Raw genomic sequence first — 12,406 nt, forward strand, 5'->3', positions numbered from 1 at the left:
AAACGAATTACTAAAATCCTGTGGCACGTGATCTGACACATACACAGAAAAGGTATCATTTTCATTTATTCACACCCGATGGCTATTGTGTTGGCTGTTGTCACTTTTTTTATTTGATAATCTAAGGGAAAAGAGGTCAGTGCCCTCGACTGAAGAGTCAGGTATTGCACATTTTAAAAATTATTGTGGCACACGGGTGGGAAATCGCTGATATAATGGGTAGAAAGGTGCCCATTATATTCCAAAGGGAGAATGTTACCCATTATGGACATTTCATGAAAGGGGGGCAGTTGGTGGTGTGCATGAGTGGGATATAATTAGTGTTTTGCCGAAAGAACATTTCTAGAAGGACCATTCTGAAAAGGGGATGGATGGTATATATATATATATATATATGTGTGTGTGTGTGTGTGTGTGTGTTTATGCCACCAACACTTCATATTAACTTGTGGCAGTTCTTAAATAAGGTCTAAGATGCTCTGAGATATGTTTTCCAGTTTTAGAATCTCAAAACTTTTTTTGATTTAATTGTAACAGGATAGGGAGAGAAGACAGGGGCTGAGGAGTTTTATTTTTATTTGTTTATTTTAAAATATATATCTTTTTATTGATTTCAGAGAAGAAGGGAGAAGGAGAGAGAGCTAGAAACATCAATGATGAGAGAGAATGATTGATCGGCTGCCTCCTGCACGTCCCACACTGGGGATCGAGCCTGCAACCTGGGCATGCGCCCTGACCGGGAATCGAACCATGATCTCCTGGTTCATAGGTCAACCACTGAGCCACACTGGCCGGGCTGAGGAGTTTTAGATGGGTAGGCAGAGTATAGTGCCCACAGAACCCAACAATCTTCAAGAAGAGTCCACGTGGAAGGTGTCTAAAGCAGTGAGAAGGAAGTAGGTCCCAAGTGTTGTTGATTTTACCGTCTACATAGAATTCAACGTGCCCACCTCCTCTGCCGCCCCTCAGGTCCAAGCCCCCCTCTTACTTGGACCACTGTGATTGCTGCCTTGTCTCCCCATTTCTCCACTTGCTCCTTTCCAATGTGTAGCCGGCATGAGCCATTCAAAATCCTCATCAGATCATGCCACTCCTTGCTTAAAACCATTTGATACCTTGTTCTCAGGATGAACAAGATCAAGTCCTTACCTGACCCACACGTGGGGTTACCACATAAAATACAGAATGCCCAGCCAAATGTGAATTTCGGGGAACATACTTTTTAGTATAAATATATCCCCATGCAATTATTCGTTGCTTATCTGAAATTAGCTGACATCCTATATTTTTATTTGCTAAATCTGGCTACCCTACCACAAGGGCTTTGCAAAATCTGACCCCTAGCACTCTTCCCCGACTCATCTCTCATCAGCTATCCCTTGTTCTCCGACTCCAGCTACATTGTTTCTCTTCAGAACCTGGAGCAGGCTGTGCCCCTCTCACCTCAGGGCCTTTGCACATGCTGGGGATGCCTGTTGCTTCTCCTAAAGCAGCCACTCACCTTTCAGATCCCCGTCTCCACTGAACAGCCCTCTTTCCCTTATGTTATGTGCTCTCAGCATGATGTAACTTGCCTTCGCTGACCTTGAATGAGTTACTATTATACATTTATCTGTGTGACTACATAAGTATTATACACTGAGTGGCCAGATTATGATGCGTTCAGAGATCATCATAATCTGGCCACTCAGTGTATATCTTTTCCACTAAACTATAAGGTGAGAGATCAGATTTGTTTTTCTGACTTTTGTATCCCCTGTGCCTCTCCTAGTGTCTGGTACATAATTACTGTTGGTATTTACAATACAATACAATTTTCATTGGATATGACAGACACTGTAAATGAGTAAAAACAAGAAAATTTTTGTAGGTATTCCTCAAACCAAAATTATATATAGACCTTGACCTTCAACTTCTGAATATAAACACCAAAGCCTAAAAAAACCTACAAAATTCTAAGCAAAAAACCACAAAGAGAAAAAAGTAACCTTTCCATCCGATGGTAAAAGGGAAAAAAAATTTAAAGTAAAAACAAAACAAAAACAGACTGTCTATGACTAGAAACTGAAACAGAACTCATTAAAAATAATAAGAAATACCTGCTGGTGTGGCTCAGTGGTTAAAAAGATGGGATGTTTTACGCCAATGAAATTTAAAATTTTAATGAAACAGGTACATTCCTAGAAAAAAATGTAACTTACTAAAACTGATACAAGAAGACAGAAAATAAGAATAAGTCACAATGACCAAAGAAATGAAATGTACAATGAATAACTTCCCTACACACTCCAGGACCAGGGATACAAGTCTGAATTCAAACACAGTTATTCTGCTCACCTGGTCCTTATTTTGGGAGGCACACAGCCTGGCTCCAGCTGAAAAAAAAAGAAAACCCATATTCTAATCATATGCTTGCCTCTCCTAGCAACCAGCACCCATCCTTAGGTGCTTCCAAAAGTCACCTCATTAGCACAATGACACCTTTATCACTCTCATCTCTTGGGAAATTCCAAGGGTTTCAGGAGGTCTGTGCCAGAAATGGACCCACTATATATTTCTTATTATAAATCACAGTGCCACAGTATCCTATTGGTTGTTTCTCTGGAGGATCCTGACTAACACAAGGCACCTCCCTAGGTTTGGCCTATTTTCTTTCTTTTAAAAAAATATATTTTTATTGATTCCTGAGAAGAAGTGAGAGGGAGAGAGAGGTAGTAACATCAATGATGAGAGAGAATCATTGATTGGCTGCCTCCCACACACCCCACTGGGGATCGAGACTGCAACCCAGGCATGTGCCCTTGACTGGAATCGAACCCAGGACCCTTCAGTCCGCAGGCTGATGCTCAATACACTGAGCCAAACCAGCTACGGCTCTTTCTTAAAAAAAAAAAAATTATATATATATATATATTTTTCAGAGAGGAAGGGACAGGGGGAGAGAGAGAAACATCAATGATGATGGAGAATCATTGATTGGCTGCCTCCTGCACGGCCCCCAGTGGAGATTGAGCCTGCAACTCCGGCATGTGCCCTGACAGGGAATCGAAACGTGACCTCCTGGTTCATAGGTCAGTGCTCAACCACTGAGCAACACCAGCCGGGCTGGCCTACTTTCCTAATCAGGTTCTTATCTGATCCCAGGCAACAGGCTGCCTTTGAGAGGAAAGAAAAGGGTGACTGGGCTTGAACCTGAGTCTCGACTTCTCCCCTTCCTCCCTGAACAACATGAGCTTCGGCACCTGCTCCAGCTTCTCCACAAACTGCTGGACCCTGGGCTCCGGTAGTTGCCCCGCCACCGGGCCCAGCCAGCCAGCAGCGTGGCCAGCGTCGACGCAGGTGCTGTGGGCTCGGCTCCTGGATCTCCGTGTCCCACTCCACCAGCATGAGGGGTGGCTGGGGGTCCGGGAGCCTGGCTGCGGGGATGGTGGGGAGTCTGGCAGGTATAGGGGGCATCCAGAGTGAGAAGGAGACTATGCAATGCCTGAATGACCCCCTGGCCTCCTCTACGGAGAGGGTGAGAAACCTGGAGGCTGATAATCAGAGGTAGGAGAACAAAATACAGGAGAGAGAGGGACAAAGTGTAGGTTTTTGTGAGATGGGAGGGGAGGGGCTCCCCAGCTCCTCAGGAGGGCTTAACTTTGGACAACAGGAGGAAAGGAGGCACTGATTTTTGTAGGCCAGGGCAGGAAGTTGAGGGTTCATGTCTGTGGCCTCAATGTTTCTTCCATGACTCAGGAGGTGAGGGTGGGCTACCTGCTGAGAGAGGGCCTGTGGAAAGGACTGTAGGTTGCAAGTGGTGAGAATTTGGAGAACCCCTGAGGGGACTGCAGGAGGAGGAGCAATTTCCTTTCATCATGGATTTGTGCCGGGACAGGTCCCAAAAGAGAGCCTGGAGGCCGCAGGCCTAGTTCCACATCTTGACCAGAAGAGGGCGCCGAGACACCACTCAACTTTTCTTTCCCTTTTCCACACCTCTGGCCCAGCCCTCCCCATTTTCTCTCCAAAGTTCCAAGGTCTTTGATTCTAGGAGTGAAGAGTTATTTCCTGAGTTATCCATGTTTGAAGGATGAGAAACTCCTGGAAAAAGCTCAAAGGAACACCTTTGAAGAGGAAGCACTTAGCTATTACATGACCACCATTGCTGAGCACAGTAGTCCCCCCTTACCGGCTGGGGGGTACATTCCAAGACCCCCAGTGGATGCTTGAAACTGCAGATGGTACTGAGCCCTTGCATATTCTATTTTTTTTCCTATACATACAGACCTATAATAAGGCAAATGCGACGGGGCTCCCATAATATGAAGCTGAACATTTTCTTTTGCCTGATGACGTCCTAGCCATGATAAGATCACAGCACCACACATTTCTCAGGTTTGTAGTGATGCTGGTGTGAAAAACCCACTGCTCTGCCAGCTCTATAAAAGTACAGCATATGCAATTATGTACAGTGCACAATACTTGATAATAATAATAAATAACTATATTACTGGTCTATGCATTTACTATGCTATACTTTTATTGTTATTTTAGTGTGTACTCCTTCAACTTATAAAAAGAAAAGTTTGCTGTAAAACAGCCTGGTGTGTTATACCAGCAGCCTCAAGTATCTGTTTACTGCGTCTCTGGTGGCATCATTTTCCTTGTGTTTGACTTCACCTCGTGCTGTTTTATACAGTAACATGGTGGGCAGGCGTGTCATCTGGGAGCAATAAGGCTGTACCATACGGCATCGGTGTGTAGTGGGCTAGACCACTTAGGTTTGTACCCTATGATGCTCGCACAGTGATGAAACTGCTTAACAACGCATTTCTCAGAACATATCCTCGTCCCTGAGCAGCGCATGACTGTAGAGGTAACATTTTAGATACATAATATGTATTTTATCTATTTGTCTCTACCACTAGACCTAAGCTCCATGGGGACAGGGTTTGCTGTCTGTTTGGCTCCCTGCCATAGACTAGAACAGCGCCTCCTGCCACAAAGGAGATGTTCCCTAAATACTGATGAATGAATTTGGGGGGATTCAGACACCCCCAACACACACACACGCACACACACACACACACACGCACACGCACACAGATCTGACGTTAGCCAAGGCTCAGAATCCTGGAATAAGACCGTCTCTGTCTGTCTCAGCATTCTTGGAGTCTATGAAAGTCCACCCTGAGTCCTTCGGCTGTAGCCTGTGTAGCTCCCTGTCACAAAACCAACAACACTTCCACCCCGGATCCTGGGAGGAGTGCGGGCTCGGCGGCTCCTTTGTGCCAGGAGACCGGAAACTGTCTGCAACGCTTTCCACATTTTGCCTTAGTTCGCCTTCCCACTGCCCAGCGAGGAGGCTTTTCTCCTCCTACTTTTTAAAGTGAGGAAAACAGGCTTGACGAGGTCAAGTAACTAATTAAGGCTACCCAGCTGGTCACAAGAGGAGCCAGCATTTGAACCTGAACCTGTCGGGCTCAAAATCCATGGGGAGGTCTTTCTTCTACATCCTGATGACCTGGAGGTCAGGGCTACGCTTATTCCTGCCTGTGCGGGCACTGAGGGGGCAGGGGCCCTGCTGGGTGGAGAAACCCGGCTCCTCTCAGGAGCTGCCACACACCACAGTGGGTAAGGGTGTGTGTGTGTGTGTGTGTGTGTGTGTGTGTGTGTGTGTGTGGTGGTGTGTGTGTGTGTGTGTGCAGGTGTGTGTGTGTGTGTGTGTGTGTGTGTGTGGTGTGCGTGTGTGTGGTGTGTGTGTGCGTGTGTGTGCGTGTGTGTGTGTGTGTGCGTGTGTGTGTGTGTGGTGTATGTGTGTGGTGTGTGTGTGTGTGTGTGGGTGTGTGTGTGTGTGTGTGTGTGTGGTGTGTGGTGGTGTGTGGTGTGGTGTGGTGTGTGTGTGTGTGTGTGTGGTGGGGGTGGTGTATTTGAGGACAGGCCTCATATCCCACCAGAGGAGCGGCTGATAACTCCTGTCTATCAAAAATACTGCCAAGGGAGGGAGATCTGCTGAACCTGCCTGGGTGGTCTCTTCATCTGCTGACAGGGCCCTGGAGCCAGACCCTTTCCTCACGGAAGCCCCCACGAGTCCCTGTGCTCCAACCCCACCACGAAAAGCGATCCAGACACCTGCCCTCCCACGGGCACGCTGTCCCACATCTCTGGAATAAACCGGCAGAGCGATGCTCGTGGCCTAAGCGAGGAGACCTCCGCAGCCTGGAGGACTTCCATTTCTCCTTCCCGGCCCACCCCACCAGGTGCCCCGTCTAGGCCTGGGCTCTCGGCTTTATGGGAGGACGATATGGCCAAGTTGAGGATGGAACCACAGACAGAACCTCCACAGGTACCAGAACCCTGCAGGATGTCCCGAAGAATCAGCAAGCCCGGCCCGGGGAGACAGGGTGAGGGAGCCTCGCCGCTGTGGCCGGGTGATCACCGGGCTCCCTCTCCTGTGGGCCCCGCACCCCTTCCCCCACCGCACCCCCTCACCCCCAGCGCCTTCCGACACAGCCAGGCTCCGGGCCTTAGCTCGTAAATCTCCTTCACACAGAGGGCGATAAATCAGAAAGTCGTGGGGAGCCCCCAGCTCCCCGCGCCCTCCCTCCCGCTCCTGGAGCGGGCGGGGCGCAGGAAGCCCCTGGGACAGGGTGGGCGGCCCCTCCCGGATCCGCCCTCCGCGGCAGGTTAATTACAGGCCGAGGGCGGGGGTGCCTGCGGGCCTGGTGTGTCGGGGCTGGACACGTCTCCGTCTCGGGGAGCCGGGAGGGACGCGCAGGGGGGCGGGGGCGGGCAGTAGACCTGAGAGGCTCCCAAATTCTGAGGGTCTTGCTGACATGCCAATCTTGATAGTAATCAACTGTTATAGATTTATATGTAAGTACAATATACACATAAGGGTAACAACCGTAGCTAAAGTTAATTGAGTGGGCTAAACACTTCATTAATTCACTCCTCGAATATTTATTGAATGCCTATTCGGTGTCAAGAATCTTGCATATATTATGGTATTAGTTACCCCAAACAGTCCTGTAAGGTAGTCATTATTGTTCCCATTTTGCGGTTGGAGAAATCCAGGCAAGAAGCGATGAAGTGACTTGTCCAAGGTCACTGGGCTACTGGGTGGTGGATCCAGGACTCATATCCCTGCTCTCTGCCCCTGGAGCTTAAACTCTTTGGTATAGCTCATCCTACCTCCTGGCTACCACATGCCCCACTGTCTTCCTGCTCCCCCTGTGAGCTGTGTGACCCTGGGCAGATGTCTTTTCCTTGCTGAGTCTCAGGCCCCATTTGCAACAGAGGTCCTCTGCCCTACCACCTCCCAAGGAGTTAGGAGGATGAAATTACATCAAAGCTTACGGAGGTGTTTTTGCAACTACGGTATTTTCTGGCCTATAAGACGACTGGGCGTATAGAAGATTTTCCTGGGTTAAAAAGTCGTCTTATACGCCAGAAAGTACGGTACCTGCAGAATAAAGCCGAAGTGAGAACAGGTGTGAAGGAGACAGCGTGAACAGCTCGTCCACTGTGTGATTGGAGAACCAGATGAAAGGAAAGCAAAAGTGCGACAGAAGCAATATTTGAAAAGATAAAAGTGAGGGATGTGATCAATCTGAAACAACCACATCTTCGAGAAGCCCAACAAATCCTAAAAGGTAAGTTGTTTAAACGCATCATAGTGAAAAAGCAAAAGCCAAAAACAACGAAGAGTTTTCCAAACAACTCTGGAAAAAAAATAACTTTAAAGGAGCAATGGTTATTGAAGCTGACATCTCACCAACAGCAATGATGCTGAATTCAAAGCTTTCGAAGACAACATCATATCTTCAAAGCAATTAAGAATCATAACCACCGACCAAGACATGTACGGGAGAGGTAAGGGCGAGAGAGTCATCTCCAGCAGCTTTCACCGGAAGAAATTCTCAAGGACGGAACCTCAGGCAGAAAAAAACGATCCCAGATGGAACGTCTGAGATGCAGGGGGTAACACAGAGCAGAGAAAGTAGTAATTGCATGAGCGGATTTAAATAAACACTGACTTATAAAAATGTTATTCGTAAAGGTCTGTGTGAAAGACAGTTCAGGTAATGTCAGGTGCTGTAGGTAAATCTCCAAATCTCAGGGGTTTAAATGGGTGTTTACCTCTCACGTACACAGTCCTTCATTGTGGGTGCTCCGGGTCGGGCAGTTTTCCTGGGCAGCTCTCCTCCGGGCATGAGAAGGGCCCACCGTCTTTAGCGGGCGGCTCCCTTGGCTGTCCTGGGTGTTCAGCCAGGAGGAAGGGGGAGGAGGACCGAGGCCGCACGTGCTGAGTTATTAAGGGCTGGCCTGGGAGCCGCACGCATCACTCCTGCTCACATTCACGGGAGAACTCAGCCAATTACAGGAAAGGCTGGGAAATGGTGTAACTGCCGTATCCGTGATCTGTTGCTGTGTAACAAATGACCTCAACACATATTGGCTTAAAACAACAACGGACATTTATAGTTTCTCTGGGTCAGGATTCAGGAGCGGCCCACCTGGGCGGTTCTGTTCCTCTGTGGTGCATTGGCCGAGTACTGGTACGCATGGCACTCCTGCAGCCATGCGGCCGCCATGAGGGAAGTCACCCTGGGAAAGAAACATACACAGACAAGGCAGGGAAGGATCACAGAAGGATAATGACAGGGATGATGAAACAAAACAAAGGGATTCTGAATGGCCATAGAAGTGTAAAGGGCCAAGGGCACCCAAAGACAATTCCGAAAATGAACGAGGAGGCCGAGGGATTAAACAAGCATTCAACAGAGATGCCTGGAAGGGGCATCATATCATTATTATGTCATAGAGGTGGTGTAGCATTACATCATCATCGGCGATACAATAAGCCATTCACCAAATGGAGCTGGAAATATTGGCACCTGGGTTCCAATAATAAAAATAAAAATCTAATAATAATGAAAGCAACTACAATAATAATGGCTACCGTTTACTGACATCTACAGAAATTTACATTTGATTGACCTCACTCTATCCTCACACCAACCCCACAAGGCAGTCTCATTTATTATTCCCATTTGACAGATGAGGAAACGGAGCCCCACAAGGGCAGAAATGGGTCTCTCGGACCACACATGGCTCAGCCTCCTGTCGCTGGTCACAGGGCCCCTCACAATAGCTGGGACCTCTCCTGGGACACAGAGCCCTCTGTCTAGTCCGGCCCTGGACCCAGAATGCCTCCTTGGCCCCTGACTGACCCTGGGGGCAGATCTATGGCTGATGAGAGCCTGGCTAACAGCACAGACCTTTGTCATTGTTTTAACGAGAAGCCAATCACCAGGTCATTAGTGGGTGCAGGTGATTAGGAGTGTGGTCCTGGGTGGGAGGGAGGAGAATGCTCCGGTTGCCTGGATGATTTACAGCTGCAACGGCCAGGCTGGCCGGGGAAGGGATCCAAGAGGCAGGAGGAGGAGAAAGGTGCGTAGAGCCTCTTAGAGGAGCCAGGCCCTGTGCTGAGTGCGTACATGTTCCGTTTTATTTAACCCTCACAAGAAACCTGAAAAAGCAGTGCCAATAACATATGTCCGATTACAGATAAGGAAACGGAGGCTTAGAGAGAGGTTAACTAAGCATCTTGCCCAGGGCTATACAGCTAATAAATAATGGTCTAATTCCAGAGCCCAGACAACCACGCGGCTGCTCAGCATTATGGGCACAGCAGAGGGGAGTGTAGGTGAAGGGCTAAGAAATATCCTAGCGTTTGATCAAAAAGGAACAATCTGTCGGGAGGTGCTTGATGGAGTGATGTTGCTCTGTGGGCTGGGAGCAGGGGCAGGGGAGAGGGCCATTTGCCTACATGAGCTTGGAAGAGAGAACCCTGGGATGCTGGGTAAATCTGCTAGAACAACTAAAGATCATTGGGGGCCTTCTGTGCGTCAGGCACTACTTTCCCCCCAGGTGCCACCACGCCTGGTCTCATTCAAGTCCTTACTCAGAGGTCACCTTCTCGAGTAGGTTTTCTTTGCTCTCACCTCCCCATTCCCCCAAACACACAGACTCACTATCTTTTCTGGTGTAATTTTTTTTTTCCTGTAGCATTTATCACCTTCTAATCTACTTCTCATGGTACTTATTTACCGCATAAATTACTTATTTTCCTTATTATTTGCTGTCCACACTAAAAGGTGACTTCCGCAAGGACAGGTTTTTTTGTGTTTTTTTTTTTTTTTTTTAACATTTTTATTAATTTCAGAGAGGAAGGGAGAGGGCGAGAGAGATAGAAACATCCATGATGAGAGAGAATCCTCGATCGGCTGCCTCCTGCACACCCCACACTAGGGCTGGAGGCTGAAAGCCAGGCATGTGCCCTTGACCAGAATCGAACCCGGGACCCCTCAGTCCACAGGCCGACGCGCTATCCACTGAGCCAAACCCGCCAGGGCGAGGACAGGTTTTTGTTTTACTTATAGCTCCACTAGAGCAGGAGGCAGTCAGTAGTTCTTGTTGAATAAACGAATGAATAAATGAATGGACAGAGCCTGAAGCGGAGCCCAAACCTGCTGATTCCAAGTTTCTCCCGCACCGAGCCCAAGTCCCCGCCCGGAGCAGGCAGACCGGCCGTTCTGGAGGCCGGCTTTCCGGGTCTCAGGCCCCGGGCCCGGCTTCTCTCCGCGGCCTCGGGGGAGGGATAAGGAATTTCCAGAGGATGCGCAGGAATTCCTGAAATCCTGGCGGAGCCGGGCGGTAATGGGCACCTTGGCGGCCGGCAGCGGAACCGCCTGGCTCTAAATCACCGGCGGCCCCGCCCCCCTCGCCTGCCCCCTCCGGGCCGGGCGCGGAGGGGCTGCGCTCCCGGGCAGGGGCGGCTCCGCCCTCCGTCCTCCGTCCTCCGTCCTCCCGCGGGGACCGCCGCCGCTGCAGGTGCCGCGGAAATACTTGCCCCGCTGCCCGCCTTTGAAGTCGGCCCGTGCCCCCCCTCCCATCGCCGAGCCCCCCACGAGGGACCATCGCAGCCAGCGATCGCAGGGAATCCCCTCGGTTTCTCGGTTCGTGGGCAGGGGGCCGGGCGTGGCGGGGGCGCCTGCCTCTGGGGGCCCCTCCCTTTGGGGTCCCTCTCTCTGGGGGCCCCTCCCTCTGGGGGCCCCTCTCTCTGGGGGCCCCTCTCTCTGGGAGCCCCTCCCTCTGGGGGCCCCTCTCTCTGGGAGCCCCTCCCTCTGGGAGCCCCTCCCTCTGGGGGCCCCTCCCTCTGGGGGCCCCTCCCTCGGGGAGCCCCTCTCTCTGGGAGCCCCTCTCTCTGGGAGCCCCGCCCTCTGGGGGCCCCTCCCTTTGGGGGCCCTCTCTCTGGGAGCCCCTCCCTCTGGGGCCCCTCTCTCTGGGAGCCCCTCCCTCTGGGGGCCCCTCTCTCTGGGAGCCCCTCTCTCTGGGGGCCCCGCCCTCTGGGGGCCCCTCCCTCTGGGGGCCCCTCCCTCTGGGAGCCCCTCTCTCTGGGAGCCCCTCCCTCTGGGGGCCCCTCTCTCTGGGAGCCCCTCCCTCTGGGGGCCCCTCCCTCTGGGGGCCCCTCCCTCTGGGAGCCCCTCCCTCTGGGGGCCCCGCCCTCTGGGGGCCCCTCCCTCGGGGAGCCCCTCTCTCTGGGGGCCCCTCCCTCTGGGGGCCCCTCTCTCTGGGAGCCCCGCCCTCTGGGGGCCAGGCTGTTAGTCAAGGGAGCGTGGCCTTAGAACGGTGGGCTGGAGCCGCGCGCCCTTTCCCGACCAGCGGCCTGGAAATGTGTGTAGGAAACAGGCAGGAAGCCAGGCCCGTTCTGGGCAGGGATGGAGGCTGCTCCCAGCACTGGAAGAGTCGGGCTGTCTGGGCATTTTCTTTGGTTTTACTAACCTCTCATGGCCATTGAAGGTTCACGTTTAGGGGCTCAGCAGAGAAATCTGTGTTTCAATTTCATTCCCCCCCCCCCCCCGACTCTTTTACAGATTTCCTGTTCTTTTTTGAGCCCCATAGTTGTCCACTGTGACGAATTCTCCCTCCATCTAAGGCATGGGTGGGGATGGTCTCAAGTTAAGGTCAAGAAGCAAGTTGTGCCCTGGCATGGTGGCTCAGTTGGAGCATTGTCCCATCCACCAAAAGGTTATGGATTCCTGCCCTAACCGGCTTGGCTCAGTGGATAGAGCATCGGCCTGCGGACTCAAGGGTCCCAGGTTCAATTCCGGTCAAGAGCATGTAGCTTGGTGGTCAAGGGCATGTAGCTTGGTTGAGGGCACATCCCCAGTAGGGAGTGTGCAGGAGGCAGCTGATGGATGTTTCTCTCTCATCAATGTTCCTAACTCTCTCTCCCTCTCTCTTCCTCTCTGTAAAAAAATCAATAAAGTATATTTTTTTAAAAAAAGGTTATGGGTTCCTTTTGGGTCAGGACACATACTTAGATTGTGGGTTCCCAGTCCAGGCACCTATGGGATGC

Source organism: Eptesicus fuscus, chromosome 20 (assembly GCF_027574615.1).
Source record: "Eptesicus fuscus isolate TK198812 chromosome 20, DD_ASM_mEF_20220401, whole genome shotgun sequence".
Taxonomy (NCBI): Eukaryota; Metazoa; Chordata; class Mammalia; order Chiroptera; family Vespertilionidae; genus Eptesicus; species Eptesicus fuscus.